We start from the raw sequence: 25,940 nt of genomic DNA on the forward strand, positions 1-25,940 counted from the left end.
TTTCCTCCATGAAAGAAAGATAACTTGAGTATGGTCTCCATTCGAACTCCTATAACTATCCCTGAATTTAGTAGAACGAAAAGAAGATTTTCCTAGGGCAAATGTAGTGACAATTTCTAAAATCTTTAAGGCTATAGTGACACCTTAATGCTGTCTCATACTAGGACTAGCAGGGGAAGTACTTTTTGATTCAAATGAATACTTTCGAGGTGAGTTAAGCCTCAGGTCTCCCTGGGCCCCCACACCCATCTCTCCACTCCACGTTGGCCCCTTACTCTCATGGCACACATTGGAACTTGATTTCAAGAAACTGGACCACCTCTGTCGTCTTTACCTTGGACATATTATAAACTCCTTAGCAGACGCTTTGCCTTCCATTTCAACAAGAACCCTGAGGTTGTCAGTTAGGAATTTCCATTTTTTGACCCCAACCAATGAACTTATTTATACTTTACAACCTCTTTCACTTCTTTTATTCAGTTTCCGAAGCAGTGCGCTACTGAAATATAAATCACATACGATATGATTCACCCACTTAAAGTGTACAATTCAGCGGTTTTTAATATATTCACAGAGTTGTGCAACCGTCACCACAATCAATTTTCAGAAATTTTCATCACCACAAAAAAGAAACTCCTTAGCCATCACCCCCCTGTGCTCCCCTTGTTCCAATCCTGGGAAACCACTAATTTACTTTCTTTCTCTATAAATTTGCCTACCCTTGCCATTTCATATAAATAGGATCATGCAATGTGTGGCCCTGCATGACTGGCTTCTTTCACTCATGTTTTCAAGGGTCATCCATGTGTTAACATGTGTCAGTACTTCGTGCCTTTTTAATGGTTGAATAGTATTTCAGTGTATGAATATACCTCATTGTTCATCCATTCATCACTTAATGGCCATTTGGATTACATCTACCTTATTGTGAGTAATGCTACTGTGGACATTGGGTGAGGTTGTATGTAGACGCATATTTTTAGTTTTCTTGGGTATATACCTAAGAGTGGAATTGCTGGGTCATACGATAACTAAACTGTTTGAGGAGGTGGCAGTACTGTTTTACATTTCCACCAGCAGTGTATGAAGTTTCCAGTTTCTTCACTGACTTGTCAGCACTTGTTATTCTCTGACCTTTTGATGGTAGACATTATAATGGGTATGAAACTATGATGTCCATAATTCTTAGTGTAATCAGAGTGTACTTGAAAAACTTTCACTCAATGTGGTTTTTCTCTGATGGGTAATGATATTGAGTATTTTTTCATGTGCATATTGGCCATTTGTACCTCTTTTTTTGAGAAACATCTGTTCAGATCCTTTGCCCATTGAAAAATTGTGTTATCTAACATTGAATTGGGAGAGTTCTTCATATATCCAGACACAAGTCCTTTATCATGTATATGGGAGTCACAGTTCTCTCTAGTGGAAACCCTGAACTGGGCTTAAAGCACTCATACCCACCTTGCTGACCCTTGAATCCCAGCCCTTTGGTTCTGCACCTTCAGAGATCAGTGGTGACTAACAGAGGAGAGCCTCAACAAGCCTCCGGCCGAAGTCATGAGACTTTGCATCTGACAGCAGATATGGAATGAGAGCAGGAGTGCCACAGCCTCCTAAGGGATGAGATGGACTTTTGTCAGGGAGGCGAGTTGAATCCCCAAACTGAGAATATTGAAAGGAAGACTGGGTCATGGGGGATGGGAAATTAAAGTGGGGCAGAAAGGTTGGGGTACAGGATCACAAGGATTGGGGAACAGCCTCTTTATGAAAGCTGGTCTGGAAGCCGCTTCTTCTCTGGGGAAATGAAAGGGAACAGCCACGTTTGCTATTAATTTGATCTTGATTTGCCCTACACTATTGATGACGGTGGGATTGTCTAGATGCTGATACAGGCATAGAGTTTGGGATCCAGACATTTATTAACGACCAACATCTGTGAAGGACAGGGAGACAAAGCAAGATGAGCCAAAAGTGAACTGCAGGTCAGCCCAGGAAGGCCACGTCGAAACTGTGGCCTAAATACTGCTCATCAGAGTGGTTTCACATCTGACCGAAAGGCCAGGATTTTTATACCCCTGCTTTAATTAGTCACTGGATGTAGGCTGCTTGGGAATGATGCGAAGTCAGGTGAGGAGGCTCTCGGAAGCTGACTCAGACTCTGAAGACGATGTCAGCTGGAGGCCGTCTGCAGTTGGAATCCTGGCTGTTGTTCAGCAAGGGGAATTGGAGTATCTCAGTGTCTCTTTACGCATCCTAACTCTCTTACTTAGTGAATTAAATTTGCCTACTTATTAGTCTAGAGTGGCAAGTATCGTGAAGGCTGTTGGTCAGGCTACCCTCTGTTCATTTCCTTGTGAGCTTTTGTGGCAAATGAAGAACCAGCTGGAGGAGAGCTGTTCTCCACCCTGCATGGATTATGATGTGGAAGCCATCTTGTTCATGGGCAGTGAGAGTCGCCTCTACTGCTTAGGTGGAGAGAACCTTTCTCTTCCCCTCTATGGTTTCTACAGACACTTTCACCTTCTTGGGGATGTACCATGGAGGAGACATTCATTGTTCTCTCCATCCTTTTCTGGGCTGCTCCTGTTTGCTTGCCAGACAGGGTCACTCCTCCCATATAGCCTTATCTCCTGGTTTTTGCCCTCCTACTCCTTGCCTCAAAGATGGGTAAGGACTGTGGCAAACAGGCCAGGCAGGGTCTGGTTCCTCTCCCTGGCTGGGGGTGCATGTTCAGTTCGGCCTCAAGCCCAAGCTGTTTTTCTCATTCCAACTTTTCTGTTAATAAAGTTGATACTTTGATCGCCATAGGTCATGACCTATGGAGAAAGGAGCTAGAAGCAATGAGGGGGTGAAGGATTGAGCTCCCCGAAATACCAAACAGGAGGTACATGGGGAGACCCCAGGTGCAAAAGTGAAGTTATTATTTTTTAAAATCTCCACTATAGTGGTCAAGTCCTGGCCACACTAAGTTACACTTAGAACAAACCTACAAGGTGTGTACAAATTCATTCCACCAGATGAGGAACCTCAGGCTCCCAGAGGCTGCTTCATATTTAAGAAGAGGCTAAACTCCATAAAATCAGTCTATGCTTTCCATTCACTTTTTAACCCATCTCAAACATTCCCCTTAACCACTTCCCTGAAATTGCTCCTTGCCAAGGTCATTAAAGGATATCGTTTTTGCTAACTCTGTCAGATAGTCTTCAGATCTCATGTGGCTGTTCAAACGTTTTATTTCTTAGCAGCTTCTGACACTGTTTACCACTCATTTCTTCTAAAAATTCCCCATTCTATTGGCTTCCATTGCAGTGTGCTCATTATGACGCTCACCGTTCTGACCGTGCCTTCTCTGTCTCCTTACTGGTTTCTCACACTTTCAGTGTTCATTTTCCCCAGTGGGATGTTTTTGATCTTTTGGGTAGGTAGTGTGCTTTGGCTCTCTCATTGTACGTTTCAGATCAGACTCCTCCTGACATGTGGAAGCCAGAAAACTAACCAAACAACACCTACCCCCCAAGAAAGCAAATCAACAAAGCAAAACATTTTTCATATGCTGTCGAGTTCTGTTTGTAATTTAAGTTCTGCCAGTCGGATAGATACACTTGTCTGAGATTTGGATTTAGAGTTAATTTGAGTGTAGAGAGTCAGGGCATAGGGGCATGTTTTTGCTGGTACAGATTCAAATGGCCATAATGTGTGTGGTTTTGGAGAAAGTACCTGTAACAGTAGTTTCTGATGTGGCAGACGATGTCCTGATTTTATACATCTCTGATCATGTTAAAGGCAGCAGCCTCTTTAGCTGCCCAGTTCTGCAGTGTGGCTCTGGATGGAGTCTTTTCCATTAGTCTTCCTAAGTAGGCTACTTAATATTCTGTAATAAACTCCTTTCCTCTTAAACTGGTCACAGTAAATTCTTTGCTTTGTATAAACTGTGTAAACAATGACTAATACAGTATTGGGTTTTTGGCTTTGTTTTAAATTCAGTGGACTCTCCAGGGGCAATGTTAGCCAGTTACCATAGATTGGTTTCTCCTAATTTTATATCTGTAGATCATGCAACTCTTTTAAGTGGCAGGTTTATATTCCCAGTTGCCTACTGGACTTCTTTATCTAGAATGTCAAATGAAACCTCAAATTCAGTGTATCCAAAATGGAACTGCTCCCCACCCCCAATAGTTTTTCTGCTTCCTGTCCTGGTGTATAACCTAGAAGCCTTAGCCTCATCCACAGAGGCTGCCCTGATCCTCAACTTTCCATCAGCAACAAGACCTGTCAATTCCAATTTCCAAATATGCCTTGAGCCCAGTCTCTTTCTCTCCATCCCCACTGCTTGTGTCTTAGTTTTTGTCTGGATTCTTAGAATAGTCTTGTCTTCTCTCTCTTTTTCTTCACCTTCCTCCTTTTCTTCTTCTAGGCTTTAAAATATATATTGAAGATGGTTGTGTTTTTGGTGTGGTCTTACATTTTCACATGTCTGAAATTGGGATTTATCCTACAGTTGTTGGTAGGTCCTACCTGAGGTCAGCCAGGAAGCTGTTTCAACATAGTGATCATCATCTGCTTGCATAAACTTGATTGTTATTTGGTGATATCACTGCACAACTGCAACTCCCTGGTGTTTTATTGAATAATCATTCAAGGACCATTTGAGGAAGGAAAACGAGTCCTGACTGTTGTATAATAAACTTTTATTGACACCTTCTGGTAAAATCAAGTCATGACAGCATCAAAAGCTACAGAATGGGTGTCAGCAGCTTGGAAAAAAATCCAAAGATAATATTAAAGTATCAAGTGGCTTACTTAGAAAGGCAGAGTAAGCCCTCTTTTAATAGATGCTGTATGTTTGCTAATACTCTGGATAGCAACAGAGATCAATACTGTCTGGAAAAATACAGAGGTCAACCACTTTGCATCCAAGAGAACTCAGAAGAGTTAGACTGTAGAAGAATCTTTAGAAATACTATTGCTAATTTATTTCATTTACATTTTCTTTTTTTATATATGTACAAGATATAAAATATATCTACAAAAAGCCCCAAATAGTTCTTTCGGTCAATAAAGGAGTCTAAGCTGTGGGAGAGCATTTTGTCCTAATTTTTCCGGTTTTTTTCTTAGTGGTACTTAAAATAGTACATCTTGGTACATTGAGATCCAGTAAAGTGTAATTCTCTGTTTTTTGGCTTTTTTAAGAATAAAAATCAGGTTTCTTCTGGGCATGCACCCCTATTTCTGCCTCCTGGAGGCAGCTACTTTGAAGTCTTTAAGAAGTTTCTGGTGGTATATGCTGCTTTTTTCTAAGTAGCATCCTTATAGTGCTTTCTTCTGATCCCCCCCCCCATTTCGACCTATCTGTTGAAGTCTGATTATAGAAAATAAGTATTTCGTGCTCCCTTACCATCTTTCACCCCTCAAGGCATGGTACACATCCTCCTCACTTTTTCTCTCCCAATGTGGTTACCTTTTTAGTTAGGTCAGTACTCACCATGTACAATATTCTGACTCTGTTGCCGATATTTCCACCTGAGCCATGTGGTGTACTACTTACTCGCCTCCTTTCTTGTACAGTTTTTTTGTTTTAATCTGCCTCACTTTTGGTTTACTTTTATGTTTCACTGTTTCATGTTTAAGCTGTCTGGAAAATTTGTATCTTTTCTCAGTACATTCAGACACTCAGATATTCTATTTTATTTTGGGGGGAGTATTTCTTGCAGTGTGATTTGTTTTGTTCTTGCCTGGCCTGAATGCTCTCTGGGCCTGCATCTGCTGCCATCCTGAAATTTCCCTTTGCTATCACCCGGTGGCTTCCCTGTCCCCTCTCTTCTGTAAGATCTCTAATAACTGTGTGTCACTTGCCTTCCTCTTCCTTGACTCATTCTTTTGTTTCAAGGGAGCATGTGCTCCGGTACCAGTCTCAGAAAGGGTGCTAGAGAAGTGAATGTTTTGAGACCTTGGATGTCTTAAAATGTCTCTAGTCTCTACCACTTGATTGATATTTTGTGTGAGCATAGAATTCTAGGTTGAAGTAAATTTTCCTCCACATTTGGGGAGCATTGTTCATTCATTGTCTTTTTGGCATTAGTTGTACAATATAAGTCTGATGTCTTCTTGATTCTAGATCACTTGAAGGTAATTGTCCCCCACTTACTATTCCGAGGACTTTAGAGCTTCCCTTTGTTTCTGGATTCGGAATATTTGTAATGTTTTGCTGGGCCCTCTGGACACTCATAATTTGGAAGCTTTTATCTTCAAATTTTGGGAATTACTGATACTTTCCTTCCTTTTTTGTTCTCGTTTTCTGGAACTCATGTGGTTTGAAAGCTAGATAATCTATAGTCATCCTCTTGGTTTTACTTTCTAGGAAATTTCCTCAAGTTTGTCATATACCTTTTCTAATGAGTTTTATATTTCTAATATCACTTTTAAATTTCTTCCATTCTCTGAATGTCCCTCTCAATGACCTTCTATCTCTGACTTTGAATGCATCATCTTTTCTGATATTTTCCTAAAGATATCAGTTATGATACAAGAAATTATTGCTCCTTAATTTGTGTTTCTTCCCAATTTGCTCTTGAGTTGTTGTGGTTTGTTTTGGATTCCATCTTTCACATTGGAGGCTTTCCTCAAATGTCTGATGATCTTTGACGGTCTGCCCATATTTGCAGGCAGGTACTAAAATATAATGGGAGGCTGTGTGTGTAGAGGTTGGGCTTTTTGATGGAGGGCTTTGGGTATAGGGTCATCAGGTAGGACCCAGACCTTTTTACTGTGGGAGCGAGAAAAGGGGCAGAAGATTTATTTGAAGAAATAGTAGCTGAAGACTTCCTGAATCTGGGGACGGAAGGAGAAACCTGGATCCAGGAGGCACAGAGAGTCCCCAACCAAACCAACCCAAAGAGGTCTGCACCAAGACACAAAGTCAATAATATGGCCAAAGTAGTGATAAAGAGAAAATTTTAAAAGCAGCAAGAAAAAGGAAAGCAGTTACACATAAGGGAAACCCCATAAGGCTATCAGTAGGTTTCTCAGCAGAAATTTTGCAGGCCAGAAGGGAGTGGTCTGATATAATCAAAGTGTTAAAAGGAAAAAAATCTATAGCTAAGAATACTCTATCCAGCAGGGCTTTCATTCAGAAAAGGAGAGATAGAGTTTCCTAGAAAAACAAAGCTAAAGGAATTCATGACCAGGAGTGAAATCAGCCACATCCCCATCACATATGATGCCATCAGCTTTGGGGTCCCAAATCCACAGTCCAGCCGCCCTCCTGCCCGAGTCAGCATGCACTGCCTGCCACCTGCTCAATGCCAAGTCAACACGCCTTCACCTCAGATTGACAAGGACTCAAACTGACACTCTTCCCCTCAGATTCCAGCCCCTGTGCTCAAGTTTATGCACAAAAGTGGGCAAAGTTATAATAGCAGAGCGAAGCAACCCAAATAGTGACACTAATTTTGTGGAATATATAATGGATAAAAGGAGTGTGCTAGGCTGAGAACATCTCCAATAAGCACATCAAAGAACAACACATGCAACATGATTCTGGTTACTAAAAGAAACAAACCTGGGGAGAATAAAGCAAGAAAAAATCAGGGAGAAAAACCATAAGAGACTCTTAATCAAGGGAAACAAACCGAGGGTTGCTGGAGGGGAGGGGTGTGGAGGGATGGGGTAACTGGGTGATGGGCATTAAGGAAGGCACATGATGTAATGAGCACTGGGTATTATATAAGACTGATGAGTCACTGACCTCTACCTCTGAAACTAATAATACACTATATGTTAATTAATGGAATTTAAATTAAAAAAAAAACCCCAAAATAAAAAAATAAAAGTGGGCCCAAAAGACCTTTTCTCTCAGAAAGATTAAATCTATTCATACTCACAGGATTCTTGAAATGTTTATCTTGAGTTAGCCTTGGCTTTTGTTTGTGTGTCGTAACATTTTTAAAGAATGTTCTCAAGTACTCAGAAAGGCTGGGTGTCTCCAAATTGATGAATATTAATTTGTTGGGGATTTTTCAGTAATGATGGTTTTGTTTTCTTCATTTCTAATAGATTAGACATGGTTTCTCAACGACTTGAGTTGTAACATTTAAAAAATGATAATGAAATGATAGTATACCCTTGAACAATAAAGACAGAGGGTGTTAAATATTTTTAATGGTGCAAAAGTATTTAGCACCAATTGGCTACTCTCATGCTTGGTAATTTCCTCCCTCCTCTTGCTCTGCTCAGATACCATTAAAATAATATAGCAAACTTATAACCCATTATGAAGCTGAAGACATTACAGTATAAAAAAATGCTACTTTCTGAATCCTAGTAGGTGCTTTTTTTAAAATGTAATTTTAAAAAACATTTACTTATTTTTCTTTCATCTTCTACCCAGCCCTGTACCCTTCCCCCACACATAACTACTAAGTCAGAGTGAATCCTCCTATTGCTTCCTGCTCAGCTGAATCAACACTTCTGGAGGCTGTGACTAATAAAAGCCACAGCCCATGGTTCTGCTTGACTTTTGAAAATCCTGGTTAGCTTTAAGGACATAATTATAAGTACCCGTGCTTACAGAATGAGTAGGTTGGTACAATAACAAGTCAGACTTCATTAATGATTGTTAACTTGGCTTTTTTTTTTTTTTTGATTGACTGATTATTTAGATAATTCTGAGATCATGATAATGTAAATAAAAATATTGGGTTTATAGGTTCCTTAATGGCTTTCTTATTCATGGGTTAAAATAATGGGAAGTATGGAAAAAGAAAGATGTGATCTCTGAGGGGCAACCCAACAGGTACTATGTCTCTGAACATTATTTGGACCGCTGAGTATCTTGGAGATCAATTAATCTTCAAGAAAAAAGGGAGTGTTTCTCCAAAAACATAAGAATCTCTTCTAGTAGTGTTGCTGTGCATGTGTCATTGAATCATGAGTAGACTTCTAATTTCCCTCAGAAAGGGGTTCACCAAGACCATGCAAACATGTGTTACTTTACGTGCCCCACCTTGATTGATACCTGTGCCTGTAAAGTTCACTTCCCTTGACCAGTGCCCGTCTCAGTCCTATAAACAAGGCAAGGTTGTTAGTATACTGGCCACTCATGGAGACCATGAGCCCAGCAGGGATTTTAGACAGATTTAGTACATTTACCTTTTCCAATCACAGTCAGGGTATCTTGAAAACATCATCTTAAACTTTTGTGTTTTCAGTTCCCCATATTCCCTTTATTTTTTTTTTTTTTAGATTTTTTTTAAGACTATTTATTTATTCGACAGAGAGAGAGACAGCCAGCGAGAGAGGGAACACAAGCAGGGGGAGTGGGAGAGGAAGAAGCAGGCTCCCAGAGGAGGAGCCTGATGCGGGGCTCCATCCCAGGACTCTGGGATCACGCCCTGAGCTGAAGGCAGACTCTTTTTTTTTTTTTTTTTTTTAAAGATTTTATTTATTTATTCGACAGAGACAGAGACAGCCAGCGAGAGAGGGAACACAAGCAGGGGGAGTGGGAGAGGAAGAAGCAGGCTCATAGCGGAGGAGCCTGATGTGGGGCTCGATCCCAGAACGCCGGGATCACGCCCTGAGCCGAAGGCAGACGCTTAACCGCTGTGCCACCCAGGCGCTCCCCCCCATATTCCCTTTAGATCTCAGTTCCTTGCACTCTTGCTTCTGCCTCTGAAACTCAGCCTTTCTCAAAAAAAAGCCATTACTGATGTCTTAGTTGACAAATATAGCAAACTATATTCTCCTCTTAAGTTTTATCACTTTTTAAAACCAGTTGGTTGGAAAAAACCTCATCCCATAGACTTCTCTGTTGGTTTTCCCTCTAATGCTTCAGTTACTCCTTCTTAGCCTCTACTCCCATCTTTTTCAATTTCTCTGTCATGATTAGCTTCCTCTCTATAGCCTTTCATCATGCTAAAGTTTCTACTATATTAAAGGATAATTCTCTCCCCCAAACTTGTCATCTCTGTCAGAGATCACTCTACATTTTTTTCACTTCATTATTAAACCTCATAAAAGAATATAAAACATCCTCCTGCTCTTCATTGTTCATTCACTTTACAGCTCTTCATAATCAGGCTCATCTGCCGTCAATCCAGTGAAACGGCTCTGGCAAAGTCATTAATGACTTTCTAACTCTTCAAAATCCTTACCTTATTTAACTTCTTTTCCAGCACTTGGCCATATTGATCATTTCCTTCCTGAAACGCTCTCTTCCTTGCTTTCATGACATTGTTCTTTGCTGCTTCTCGTCTTGCCTCTCTTCACATTCTTTTTTGGACTCTTCCTATTCCATTGTCAACTCCTTAAACAATGATGTTTCCCATTCTTTGGCCCTTTTCTCCTCCCACCCTATAAATAAACCTAGAGTGAGCTCACCCTTTTCCATGGCATTAGTCACCTTACACAGGGTGATGGACCCATATGTAATCTACAGAGACCAGCATCTTAGACTAAGTTTTGTGCTCTGCAGTCTTGCTTTTGACTACTGCCAACTGCTCTGAGAGAGATACAGCAGGGCGCCTCGTAGCGTTCCTCTTTATTTTTCAGAATTTGGCTTTTGCTCCTCTTGAAGGCCGTGGCACTTGATGTTCATCTCCTCTTTCAACCCTCAAGACTATTTTCCCCTTTGGAAGTATAGGCCTGTCACTCCTATAGATTAAGCTTCGAAAACAAAATCCTCTCAACTTTTTTCTAAGGCAAGGCACTATCAGGTCTCCAAGATGTACTGCTGGATTTCTGGGTGTTTGAGGTTGCGGAGGGAGAAATATCTTTCTAACTGGATGTTCTACCACCACTTCCAATATAACATGTCCCAAATGAATTTTTTTTAAAAAAGATTTATTTATTTATTCATTTGACACAGAGAGAGAGACAGCCAGCGAGAGAGGGAACACAAGCAGGGGGAGTGGGAGAGGAAGAAGCAGGCTCCTAGCCGAGGAGCCTGATGTGGGGCTCAATCCCAGAATGCTGGGATCACGCCCTGAGCTGAAGGCAGACGCTTAATGACTGTGCCACCCAGGCGCCCCCCCAAATGAATTTTGTTACCCTCTTTTGCTACCATCACATCCTACCCTGTGTGTGCTTCTTTTCTTTATTCCAAAGCTGGTAAATACCATCATCATCGAACCAGTTGCCCAGGCCAGAATCCCTTGTGCCTCCCTTGTCCAGCCAATTCTGTTGGTTCTGTTATCTAAATGTCTCTTAAAACTACCTTCTTTGCATGGTCCTTGGTGTTATTGTGTCTTCCAGGCCCTATTTATCTCCTTTCCTGGCTGTTTCCTCCAGTATTGCTTCCTCCAGTCTGACCTCCACATTGTTGTCGGAGGGATAATTTAACTGTAGGTCTGGTTATATTTATCTCCCACTTAAAAATCTTGATGGCTAGTTTTCCATTGATTTTATGAAAAGTTCAGCCTTCTTAGCATGCTATGCAAAACCTTTCATATTCCTCCTTCTCTCTTGTCTCATCTCTTGTCATCCTTTGAAACTGCCAAACATACCATTATCTCTGGCCTCTGTGTCTTCCTAGATATGTTGGTTTCTCTGTCAGTGAAGGAGACCACGAACAAACAACCAAAGCCGTCTCTTCCCTCCACCCTTTCCCACCTGTGGCCTCTCCCAACATCTACTCATCTGGGAAATGCAAATTAAAACGAGAATGTGTTACCATGACATACATACCTACCAGAATGGCTAAAGTAAGAAAATTTACCATAGCAAGAGTTGGTGAGAATGTGAAGTTACTAAAGCATAAATGCGTTGCTGGTAAGACAATAAATTGTCTCAACCAATTTCAACTTTTTTCTTTTTTCCAATTTCACCTTTGGAAAACTGGTATCTACGAAAGCTAAATGTATTCAAAACCATTCAAGAATCAGAATTCTAATTCCTGTTAGAAATAGTTGGCTTCAACTCCGTGTTCCCACAGCATTTTATTATAGCATTCATCTTACTTTATTGTACTTGCTTATTTTCTTATTAGTTTTTCCCACTAGACTGCCAGATATTTCAGCAACAAGGTCTGTCTTTCCATGTCTGTATTCTGAGAGACTAGTACAAGTGTGGCACATAATAGATATTTAATGCTTGTTGAATAAATTACGTGAATACTTAAAAGAAATGGAAATTAATTCTTGGTGGTAGCTCTAAGTCAAGTTTATGTTTGTGAACTTGTATGATTTCTTCTGATAGGAAGTGAAAGCTACGGAGCTCCATGTGCTTCCCCTTTTGCATTAGTTTTCAGAAAACTCTACAACTTTGAAAATCAGACTTTCAAATATCAGCACCAACCAGCCCACCTTTCTATAAAGGCAGAATATAAAATTAAATGAAATCAGTACATCATACCACTCACTTAGGCAAAATTGTCAGAGGGAGAGTAGAGCATCAAGAGCCATCTAGAGAAAGGTCAGCCTAGATTAGCCACAGTTTATAGAGACACCAATGGCAGAAAGATTATTTTAGATTCATACCTGATGACTTTATCCGGCTTAAAGTAGACTGAAATATAAAATGAGACGCTGGCAGTCAAACACAGTAAAGATCATTTAAGGAAACGAAGGGAAGAGACTTTGCCAGCCACCTGAAATGAGTCATCTGGTACAATGGAGTGATGGATTTAGCTCCAGATTTTCTGGAGACTAAGGCAAAGAAAGGAAGCAATTAAGTTACATAGCTTTCAGCTTCTGTTGAAAGGACACATGAATTCATAGTCAACCAGAATCAACCAGCTCATAAATGACAGAGCCAGAGTTTGAATATATCTGCTCCCAGAGCTGGTGTTCCTTCTACCAGTCCAGACCCCCTCCTCCTCTCACAGTGGGATGGGAGGGTGCATTCATGCTGCTGACAGTTATCCAATCTGGGGAGCAAGACTGCCTCCCAGAATAGTTAGGTTGGTTATACAAATTTCAGACTTCATCCATGACAAGAAGTGTATGTTGAGAAACCTAAGGGAATCTCAGAAATGAATAGTAAAGTATATCAGGTTTACTTAAACATTTTTTTATAATAATATTTTTTTATTATGTTAGTCACCATACAGTACATCCCTGGTTTTTGATGTAAAGTTGGATGATTCATTAGTTGCGTATAACACCCAGTGCACCATGCAATACGTGCCCTCCTTACTACCCATCACCAGCCTATCCCATTCCCCCAGCCCCCTGCCCTCTGAAGCCCTCAGTTTGTTTCTCAGTCCGTAGTCTCTACCTCTATAACTTTGGATGAAAAAGTAGAATCATAAAATCCTTTATTCCTTGGAGCTCTGAAGTATTTATAGGGGTTAATGAAGGATATGGGTAAGAGACTTCACGAGTGCACTGAGGAGGAACTTTTCAGTCTAGGCAATGCACCTGTAGTCTAAAAAGAGGAAAAGAAAGAAAAAGGGCAATTTGACAAGAGATGTGTTTTCTCATCTCATTCTCCCTTATGGAAAACTATTTTCTATTCTGGTTGCTGATGTTTTGCCCCAGTCTTTTCTTTGCTTCCAGGAGGTTGCAATTAATAGGTAGTTTAGACACTGAGTCAGGAAAAATCCTTTCCACCCTGCTTGCTTGCTCATTTTCCTTGCATAGCACCCTGCACCCAGTAGCAGGATTTTGGTGCCACTTAAACATAAGTACGGTGAGAAAAGGAAGCTAGTAAAACAACCAAAAGTTCTCCTCTGATACAGAAAGTACGTACAGATTGACTGCAAAGCAGGCATTGCCAGATAAGTACATTCGACAGTTTGTTTTCTGCTTTGCTGTCATCTGCATTCTCCCTTAGGTCCCAAGTTATGCTTGAAAACAAAGTATCTGTGTAATGTGTGTGTGGCTCAGTGCCTTGGGAATGGAGTAAGGAGGGAATGAAAACTATACCCTTCTATGTAATGCTGCTTTCCATTGTTGAAAATCAGACAGAATTGTCTAGTTTAACTTAAACTGATTCTCTAGTAAAAATGCTGTATTGACAATCCAGTGCCAAACTGCATTTAAAAATATGACTGTTAGGCCAATTTAACCTCCTGCCCACCCTAAATTTATTGCATTATATTGGAATTTATGGTTGAAAGTTGATTTATCAAAATCATATGTAAACCATGGCATTACACATAATCTTTTAAAAAGCTAAGAAAACATGGCACCTATTAACCTATGCTAACTCTACCAAAATAAAAATTTAAAGGCATTAACCCCCAAAAGACAAAGTGGATGAAGGGGAAGACAACTGTAAAAAAATTTTGGGAGTACAAAAACAAATGGTGAGACCACATAAAGCTAAAGACTAATTTAAAAATGAAGAATGCCCAAGAGCAGGTAAGATTTGCTGCAGTACCTCAGAAAGATCTAGAAATTGGATCTGAAAGTGAATTGGGTTGAAACTCTCAAGTGAGAATCTCTTCAGCCCCTAGATCTCTTTCCTATACCCCAATACCAGGCAACTACTCCTCTCCCAGCCTGGAGGAAGATGGAAGGTAACTCTTTGAATCAGAAGGACTGTGGCCTCAGGGACAACAGGCACACCTGTGGACAGAGCACTGTCCTGAAAAGAGGGTAATTCTATCCATTAAATAGATGAGATTCTTTCTTCCTGCAGCCTACAGAGCTCCAAGAAAATGTTGACAGAAGGGTACCTGGCTGGCTCAGTTGGTAGAGCATGTGACTCTTGATCTCAGGGCCACGAGATCAAGCCCCACACTAGGCATCGAGCCTACCCCCCCCAAAAAAAGACAGGCACCCCAAGTGCCCTGTCTATAGAGAAGATGTTGACAGAGAGGCTTATACACCCCAAGCAGGAATTTGGTGCATTCCTTTTTGGGGACTGATCAAGAGAAAAGCCAACAGATACTGTTGGTTTGGGATTCCCAACAAATGGCTCTGTCTCCACCCAAGAGAAGTTTAAAAGCCCTGTCTACTCAGTGTCTGATTTTCAGTGCTTCATCTTTAAATATGATGAAAGATCCAAGGACCAGCAGAGAATTGAAGAACCCCTCCAACATGAAATAGAATATATAGAACTGAAGGAAAAAAGTTTTAAAAGGAACTTGGAACTAGTCAGAATGGCTAAAATTAACACAGGAAACAACAGGTGTTGGCAAGGCTGTGAGGAGAAAGGAACACTCTTATATTGTTGGTGGGAATGCAAACTGTTGTAGCCACTCTGGAAAACAGTATCTAGGTTCCTCAGAAAGTTACAAATAGAACTGCCCTACAATCCAGAAATTACACTACGAGGTATTTACTCAAAGGATACAAAAATTCTAATTCAAAGGGATACAGCACCCTGATGTTTATAGTAACATCATCTATAATAACCACATTATGGAAACAGCCCAAATAGTCATCAACTGATGAGTGGATAAAGAAGCTGTGGAATACACACGTGTGCACGCATGTGCACACACAGGAATATTACTCAGCCATAAAAAGAACGAAATCTTGCCATTTGCAACGTCATGGATGGAACTAGAGGATATTATGCTAAGCAAAATAAATCAGTCAGAGAAAGACAAATACCATATGATTTCACTCGCATGTGGAATCTAAAACAAAATATATGAACATGGAGGGGGAAAAGAGAGAGAAACCAAGAAAGACTCTCTGTCTTTTTAAAAAGATTTTATTCATTTATTAAAGAGAATAAGCAGGGGGGAGAAGCAGAGGGAGAAGCAGTCTTCCCGCTGAGCAAGGAGCCTGGTGCGGGACTCGATTCCAGGACCCTGGGGTCATGACCTGAAGGCAGATGCTTAACTGACTGAGCCACACAGGCATCCCAAGAAACAGACTCTTAACTATAGAGAACAAACCGATGGTTACCAGAGGGGAGGTAGGTGGGGTGATGGGTTAAATGGGGGGAGGGGATTAAGGAGTGCACTTGTTGTCATGAGCACCTGGTAATGTATGGAAGTGTTGGATCACTGTATTGTACGCCTGAAACTAATATTACACACTGTGTTAACTGGAATCTAAATACAAACTTGGAAGAAAAACATAAAAAGGAACTTGAAGGGCGCACAGACAAGGCAAGGGGCAGAAAACACTTGAAAGTTATAATTAAAATTTGAGCGGTAAGAGAAAATAAATGGAAAGAAATATTCAGAGAGCAACAGCAGGAATCTTAAAAATAAAGTATATGAGAGCGGAAGTAAAAAATTTAATGAGTTAGAAGATAAAATTGAAAGCTTTCAATATGCAGAATATAAATAAAAGGGATAGAAAGAAAAGAAAGAAAATTAGGCAAAGGAAAGCAGTTCCAGAAATAGAGCGATAGGAAAACAGAAGGGAGAAAATTAAGAAATAGTACAAAAAATTCCCAGAATGGAAACATTTGAGTTTCCATACTAAGTCCCCAGCACGATGCATGGGGGAAAAAACCCCACAACAAAACAGTAATCATCAGTTTTGAGACCTCCGACAACAAAGTGAGGATGTTAATGCTTCCAGAAAGAGAAAACAGGTCAAATACAAAGTTTCAGGAATCAGAATGGCATTAGGTTTCTCTGCAGTAAAATTGGAAACTGGAAGGAGGTGGAGTAGTCTCCTTAAAGCGCTGAGGGAAAGTACTTACCAACCCAGAATTCTGTTCTCAAACTTCTCATGAATTGTGAGAATTAGGTACAAACCCTCAAAAAATTTAATGTATATGCACCTTTTTTTCCCCAAGAAGCTACTGGAGGAGGTGTTCCACTAAATGAAGGACTAAACGGAGAAAGTTGATGACACAGGATCCAGGTATCACAGAAACCCAACACGGGAGAGGGACGCCGAGATTTCCCAGGCTGGTGGTAGAGAGATAATCCAGGGCGACAGCAGAGAAGCAGGTTTAAAAAACAAAAACAAAACAAAACAAAACAAAACTGATTCAGTAATTCAGTATAGCCCATGAGGGTTGAGGATACCAAAAGGGAAGTCCCTAAGAAGTCATGAAACTGACATTTTGCCAGATGCATTTAACAGTTTGGAGAGTATTTATAGTTTTGTTGAAAGTCTGTATATGAATAAGATTGGTAGGTGTATATAGAAACTAAAGAAATGAAAAAGAAGCTATGAATATTTGGGGTCTTTCTTGGTTCTTTACAAATTTTAAGATTGTTCTAGCTCTGTGAAAAATGCTGGTGGTATTTTGATAGGGATTGCATTAAATGTACAGATTGCTTTGGGTAGGATGGACATTTTAACAATAGCTATTCTTCCAATTCATCAGCGTGGCATGTTTTTCCATTTCATTATGTTCTCTTCGATTTCTTTAATAAGGGTTCTATAGTTTTCAGAGTACAGCTCTTTTACCTCTTTGGTTAGGCTTATTCCTAGGTATCTTATGGTTTTTGGTGCAGTGGTAAAGGGGATCGATTTCTCAATTTTTCTTTTTGCTGCTTCATTATTGGTATATAGAAATGAAACAAATTTCAGTATGTTGATTTTGTGTCCTTGTGACTGCTGAATTCATGTGTCAGTGCTAGGAGCTTTTTTGGTGGAGTCTTATGGGTTATCTACAAAGGCTAACATGCTGTCTGCGAATTGTGAAAGTTTGACTTCTTCCTTGCCGATTTGGATGCCTTTTATTTCTTTTTGTTGCCTGATTGCTGAGGCTAGGACTTCCAGTACTACCTTAAATAACAATGGTGAGAGTGGCCATCTCTGTCTTGTTCCTGACCATAGAGGAAAAGATCTCAGTTTCCCGCATTGAGGATGATATTAGCTGTGGGTCTTTCATATTATGGCCTCTATGGTGTTGAGGTATGTTCCCTCTTTGAGGGTTTTTATCAAGAATGGATGCTGTATTTTGTCCAATGCTTTTTTCTGCATCTATTGAGAGGATCATATGGTTCTTATCCGTTCTTTCATTAATGTGGTGTATCATGTTGATTAATTTGTGAATTTTGAATCACCCCTGCAACTTAGGAATAAATCCCACTTGATCATGTTGAATAATTTTTTTAATGTACTGTTGGATTCTGTTTGCTAGTATCTTCTTGAAAACTGTTGCATCCATGTTCATCAGGAATATTGGCCTGTAATTCTCCTTTTTAGTGGGTTTTTTTCTGGTTTTGGAATCAAGGTAATGCTGGCCTCGTAGAAGGAGTTTGGAAGTTTTCCTTCCATTTCTATTTTTTGGACACTGAGAAGAATAGGTATTAACTCTTCTTTAAATCTCTAGTAGAATTATGCTCGGGAGTCATCTGGCTATGGACTTTTGTTTATTGGGAGATTTTCGATTACTGATTCAGTTTCTTTGTTAGTTATGGGTCTGTTTAAATTCTTGATTTTTCCTGTTTCAGCTTTGGTAGTTTGTATGGTTTTAGGAATTTATCCATTTTTTCCAGATTGCTCAGTTTGTTGGCATATAATTTTTCATAATATTCTCTTATAATTATTGGTATTTCTATGATATTGGTTGTGATCGTTCCTCTTTCATTTGTGATTTTATTTGGGTCTTTTTTCTTTTTGATAACTCTGGCTAGGGGTTTATCAGTGCTTTCAAAGAACCAACTCTTAGTTTTGTATAGCCAGAGCAATCTTGAAAAAGAAAAGCAAGGCTGGAGGCATCACAATTCTGGACTTCAAGCTATATTACAAAGCTGAAGTCATCAAGACAGTATGGTACTGGCACAAAAACACATAGGTCAGTGGATCAGAAGTGAAAACCCAGAAATGGACCCACAACTCCATGGTCAAGTAATCTTTGACAGAGCAGGAAAGAATATCCAATGGAAAAAGACAGTGTCTTCAACAAATGGTGTTGGGAAAACTGGACAGCCACATATAGAAGAATGAAACTGGACTACTTTCTTACACCATACACAAAAATAAATTCAAAATGGATGAAAGAGCTAAATGTGAGACAGGAAACTATTGAAATCCTAGAGGAAAATACAGGCAGCAGTCTCTTTGACCTTGGCCGTACCAAATTCTTACTAGACACATCTCTGGAGACAAGGGAAACAAAAGCAAAAATTAACTGTTGGGACTTCATCAAGATAAAATGTTTCTGCACAGTGAAAGAAACAATCAACAAACCTAAAAGACATCCTACAGAGTGGGAGATTTATATTTGCAAATGACATATCTGATAAAGGGTTAATATCCAAAATCTATAAAGAACTTATCAAACTCAACACCCCCAAAATAAACAATCCAGTTAAGAAATCGGGAGAAGACATGAACGGCCATTTTTCCAAAGAAGACATCCAGATGGCTAACAGACACCTGAAAAGGTGCTTAACACCACTCATCATCAGGAAATACAAATCAAAACCACAAATGAGATACCACCTCACACCTGTCAGAATGGCTAAAATTAACAGTTCAGGAAACAACAGATGTTGGTGAGAATGTGGAGATAGGGGAACCCCCTTACACTATTGGTGGGAATGCAGACTGGTACAGCTACTCTGGAAAACAGTATGGAGGTTCCTCAAAAAGTTAAAAATAGAACTACCCTATGACTCAGCAATTGCAATACTAGGTATTTACCCAAAAGCCACCAAAATGCTAATTTGCAGAGATACATGCACCCTGATGTTTATAGCAGCATTATCAACAATAGCCAAATTATGGAAAGCCCTAATGTCCATCAACTGATGAATGGATAAAGCAGATGTGGTATACATACATAGTGGAATATTACTCAGCCATAAAAAAGAATGAAATCTTGCCATTTGCAATGACGTGGATGAAGCTAGAGTGTATTATGCTAAGTGAAATAAGTTGGTCAGAGAAAGACAAATACCATATGATTTCACTCATATGTGGAATTTGAGACACAAAACAGATGAACATAGGGGAGGGAAAAAAAAGAGAAGCAAACCATAAGAGACTAATAACTATGAGAACAAACAGGATTGCTAGAGGGGAGGTGGGTGGGGGATGGACAAAATGGGTGATTGGTGCTAAGGAGGGCACTTGTTGTGTTGATCACTGGGTATTTATATGTAACTGATGGACCACTAAATTCTACTCCTGAAACCAATATTACACTATATGTTAACTAACTAGAATTTAAATAAAAATTTGAAGGAAAAAAAAGAAGCTATGAATAACTCCAGGGACAATAAAAAATAAGCAAAGATATATAATCAAATTACTCCATATTTTCAGCTGGAAATAATGTAAGTAGTGACAATTGATTTAAACATAATCATGATACGAATGGGGTTAGATTTTGGAGAAGGCAGTGTGCGTGTGTGCGCATGTGTGTGGTATAAGGGAGCTAGACTCATCTTTCAGTGGAAAAATCAATAGATAATGTTTAAGATTAAAAAGATAAAACAGTGTAACAGCATACTGTTTAGAAATATTGCGCTAACTACTAGAATAACAACTATAAATAGAAAAGTGATCTCTCACCTGTAGATTAATGTAAACATTTACTACTTTCCTTAGGGAATGGAAGTGGGAAGGGAAGAGGTAACATTTGGAGTTTTGATTGTTTTCTTAAAATTTTGTAGAATTATTTGAGTTTTGAAACTATATACAAGTATAACTGTTACAAAGTAATTTAAAAATCATGTATAAATTAGAAAATTTGAGAGCTGCAGGATCTTGTTTTGGAAAAGATTTTAGTAGATCATTTGTTCAGTAGCCTTCAAACTTTTTGGACCATTACTCACCATTAGAACATATTTGTATAAAAGTTAGGGCTTGTGCATGCACACGCATGCACACACACATGCACACACTCTTTTTCTCTTCTCTTGCTCTCATTCTCTCCTCCCACACAACTAACGTATTTCATGGAACAGTGCTTAGACTTACTATTTGTAATAGGTTAGAGGACAACCAGAAGGAGCAGCTGGAAAAGAAGTTTTAGTGGAGCCTGAAATGGGAGAACTGGCAGGACTTACAAGTGGATTTGACCCTTTGGCCAATTATTCTCATAGGAGTCTTGAAGTGGTTTGGGGTTGAGCAGGGTCCAATGGGACCATCTCACATTGGACCAGACAGATCTCTTTTCAAGTCCCCTGCAGATAAGCCTAGAGATTGGGGTATATATTTCTGGGTCCTACAGTAATATAAATATTTAGTGTGTGTGTATATATGTGTATATATATATATATATATATATATATATAATATTATATACATTTGCATTAATATTAAACATTTGCATTAATAGTCTTGCACATGGAATGTGCTTAATAAATATTTGCTGATTTAGCATGACTTGTTCTTAAAGGCCCACTAAAACCTCATCATATGCGTGGGTTTATTGTCCTCCTTCTCTGGCTGTCTAAACAGATTCGGATGGTTTACATTCTGTTCCCATTTGACTTGGTGGAGATTGCTCCATTGCATCTTGGAGGGTTCATTGCTTAGAATGGAGCTGAAACTTCATCACCAGTGCTGTTCTTTTTAAGGTATTCATACATCATTGCTTATTCAAGTGCATTCAACTTCATTCACAGGGGATGGACTCTGGCAGACCAGCCATGCAGGGCTTTTACTTAAGCACACCCAAAGGATGCACATTTCAGACATCTTAATGGACCAGACCCTCACAAAAGAATGCAAAGCATTTGAAAACAGGAAGCACAGATGCATGGAAGAATTTGGTTTAATGAAAATATAGGCTCCTGGAAACTCTACCCTGCCTTTAATTCCCATACTTCAAATATTATAAATGAAGGCTAAACCCTTAACACTATAAAGATTAGAGTCTGTGTCTGATTGGAGAGTGCATATAGCTACAAAGCAATCAAAGATTTATGGGGAGACTGGCTGGTGTGCAGTGAACCTAGGATATCATCTTAACTGACTTACTCTTTTGTCATCTGTGAATTTTCTTGGAAGTTTTGTATGGGAAACACTGATCTCAAGCTTTTAAGCATTTTTTTAAACTAAGCAGACATTCATAAATGTATTATAAAGTTGTCAGCTATTCTAGCAGCTTTCTGTTTGTCCTTTTCAAGGTGGTCGAAATTGTGCATATTTTGTGTGTCTCCAAATAAAGTATACATCAAAGGAAAACGTTTCTTTTCCTATGAGTAATTTAAAACCCCATAGGAAAGCTTCATACAATCCTGAATTTCCATGGAACATATCATAAAAATTGCTGGTCTAGAATTATATAGAAGATACTAAAAACAGTAAGGAAATAGCTATATGTTTGTGCTTATATAGAAAACTGAGTTACAATGAGAGAAAGATTCATAAAAAATATATGGAGATCTGGAAGGTGGGAGTGAAAATGGCCAGTGGATTGCTGCCATTGAAAAGGTGCATAATACAACGAAAGACCTAAATGTGAGACAGGAATCCATCAAAATCTAGAGGAGAACACAGGCAGCAACCTCTTCGACCTTGGCAGCAGCAACTTCTTGCTAGACACATCTCTGGAGACAAGGGAAACAAAACCAAAAATTAACTGTTGGGACTTCATCAAGATAAAAAGCTTCTGCACTGTGAAGGAAACAATCCACAAAACTAAAAGGCAGCCTACAGAATGGGAGATTATATTTGCAAATGACGTATCTGATAAAGGTTTAATATCCAAAATCTATAAAGATCTCATGAAACTTAACACCCCCAAAACAAATATTCCAGTTAAGAAATGGGCAGAAGACATGAACAGACATTTTGCCAAAGAAGACATCTAAATGGCCAACAGACACATGAAAAAATGCTCAACATCACTTGGCATCAGGGAAATACAAATCAAAGCCACAATGAGATACCACCTCACACCAGTCAGAATGGCTAAAATTAACAAATCAGGAAATGGCATGTTGGCGAGGATGCAGAGAAAGGGGAGCCCTCCTACACTGTTGGGGGTGCGAATGTAAACTAGGATAGCCACTCTGGGAAACAGTATGAAGGATCCTCAAAAAGTTGAAAATAGAGCTACCCTATGACCCAGCAATTGCACTACTGGGTATTTACCCCAAAGACAAATGTAGTGACCTGAAGGGATACCCCACCCCAATGTTTATAGCAGCAATGTCCACAATAGCCGAACTATGGAAAGAGCCCAGATGTCCATCGACAGACAAATGGATAAAGAAGATGTGGTATATATATACACAATGGGATACTACACAGCCATCAAAAAATGAAATCTTGCCATTTGCAATTATGTGGGTGGAACTAGAGGGTATTATGCTAAGCAAAATAAGTCAATTAAAGAAAGACAATTATCATATGATCTCACCGATATGTGGAATTTAAGAAACAAAACAGGATCATAGGGGAAAAGAGGAAAAAATAAAATAAGATGAAACCAGAGAGGGAGACAAACAATAAGAGACTCTTAATCATAGGAAACAAACTGAGAGTTGCTGGAGGGTAAGGAGGTGGGGTTATGGGGTAACTGGGTGATAGACATTACGGAGGGCATGTGATATAATGAGCATTGGGTATTACATAAGACTGATCAATCACTGACTTCTACCTCTGAAACCAGTAATACATTATATGTTAATTAATTGAATTTAAATTAAAAAAATAAATGAAAAAAAAAAGAAAAGGTGCACAATAAAACATAATATCATCCCTAGTGAAACCATCTTAGTGTTAGCTGTGAGCCACCTTCATCAGACTCACTTGAGGGGCTTGTCGAAATTGGAAGTTAACTGGCTTCATCCTGGACTTCCTAAATTAGAATATCTAGGAGTGGAGTCTGGGAGTATATGTCCAGCAGATTCCTCACGTCATTCTGATGAATGCTAAGAGAACCACTGCTCTGATTATGGGGGTGTGCCCGCAGACTGGTCACCATCACAGGTGCAGCTAGCGTATTTCATGTGTGGCTACTGTTGTATAACAGAGGGACAATGTAGCAAGAAGGTGCTGGTGGCACACCAAGAAATAGTGTCAGCCATCTGCATGGGAGGTCCGGCTCATCTGGCTTGTGAAAAGCAGCTTTTTATTTCCCCAAGTCACTTAAGGTAATTACGCTGGAGTTTTAGAGTGACATTATTGGAGGGTAGAAGAGGTTCCACTCAGTGTTTCCTGCATCTGGTAGGTAGGACCTTCCCCGGGACAAGCAGATTGTTATTGCCATCAACCCAAATCTCCCACTGTAAGGGTCATGAAGCCAAACTGAAATCCTGGTATTCTTGGCTAAGAATCTACCTTTCATGCCTATTGCAGTGAACTGTAACTTCAGTGAGCTTCATGGGCCTGGCTGGGCATTTTGTCAAGCTTAAGACTCAGTCTTCTGTAGAATGACATCAGCCACATAAACATCTTTAGAAGATGACAAGTAAAAGGAAGATGGTAGGGGAAACACACACACACACACACACACACACACGAAACTAAGGAAGAGACCAATTATGTAATTGTTTTAGAACTCAAGTTTTAAGATTTGAAGATTTGAGTAATAACGGTAATCACCGCAAAAGTTTTCTCTTGTATAATTAGTGAATTGATAATATTTATCCATTCAGTAAATATTTACTGAACACCTAAGTACTCTGTTAAAAGCTGGGGATTCAAAGGAAGTTGTATTTAATTTGTGTCTTTAAGACTTTTAGGAAAAAGAAACTGTAAGCAACTATAAAATAACATTGTAAGTACTAAAATTCAGATATGGATTAAAAAGTTACATAAGGAGCAGTGCTAATAGTCTTAACAAAACAAGATAAGAAAATTCTTTTTTTTTAAACTATAATTCTACCTATTTCAGGTGGGAGTAATGCTTAGTTTTCTCTTTGGCATTTAAAATACATTAAAGAATAACTTCTACCCATCCGTCTTCTGATTGTTCACTGTATCCTGACTTCAGGGGTGGGCAAGAGGCATCAGCATACTATTACTGATGTGACTCTGTGTTGTAGTTTCTGGTTTTCAGAGTGAGGTCTAAGTATCTTTAGTGATTTATAAAGGTCCTCAGGGAATTCAGGGAAATAATGTCTTGTAACATGGTACTACTATAGTTTTTTCTAAGATTAATTAATCATTTACTTAATATCTTCCCTGTTGTAGCCTATCAAAAGAATCTTTTCTCTATGTTGTCTTGTCCTACTTTTATAATGAAATGGATGTCCCATAGTAACTTTGGCTTCATAAATATAGTCTAAAAGTTTCGCAAACAAGCAAATAAAAACAGAAGACAAGTTTCAAGAAGACAGAGTCAAAAAAGTAAATTGCTAAACATCATCATGACAAAGCTGTATCCATTGGACAGCGTAAAATTTGTCAAAGCACCAAGATGTAACTTCGCTTCCCTGAAGCTACCCAAGACTAGATAAATAGTGAAGTGGGGTGAAGCAATACCAGTATTAAGGCCATGAGCTTTGATCTGATAACGTTGAGATTCAGAATCCCAGGATTGTGAATTTAAATATTTCTGAGGACTCAGGTTATAAAACCTGTTCAGGTCCAGCCCTTGTGATCTGGTTGAATGAGGACCAAGTAATGACGGAAGTGACGATTTTTCAAAAATAGAGCACCAGAATTCTTTTACACTTTCATGGTTATTAAATCTGTGTCAGTTTTAATGAAGTATTTCTGTGGATTTGCAACCCCTGACCAAAGGCTACATCCTATATCAAAACAGGAATTCATCTTTCAGAAAATCTTTTTGGGAAAGTCCATGTCCTTTCACCAAAGACCAACTCTGTAGCTTCAAGTACAGAAGTTTCTGATGGGTTTTTTTCTTGGTTCTCATGGACTCTTACTTAAATCAGTGTGGTAAAGTAGCCTACTCAGTCTAGCACTGTGCTGAATAAAAGCACTCTTTCTTTCTCCTCCCCCATTTTACTCTAAGCGAGGAACTGATACATGAAATCAGTGTAGTTTCAGGTGAATGAAGGAATCATCGCTACTATAAAACAAAGTGAATAATAATTATAATATAAAACCCCAGTAATAATAAGGATCCCAAACATGTTAATCCCGTAGGTCAAGATGATATTCTTGAATATTAAATAAAGGCCCTGGCTTGACTTTGGTAGGCCTCTTAGTTTCATACAATTTTTATCTGGTTCTGCACAGAATCAGATTTCCTGCCCTGCT

Source organism: Ursus arctos, unplaced genomic scaffold, assembly GCF_023065955.2.
Source record: "Ursus arctos isolate Adak ecotype North America unplaced genomic scaffold, UrsArc2.0 scaffold_3, whole genome shotgun sequence".
Classification (NCBI taxonomy): Eukaryota; Metazoa; Chordata; class Mammalia; order Carnivora; family Ursidae; genus Ursus; species Ursus arctos.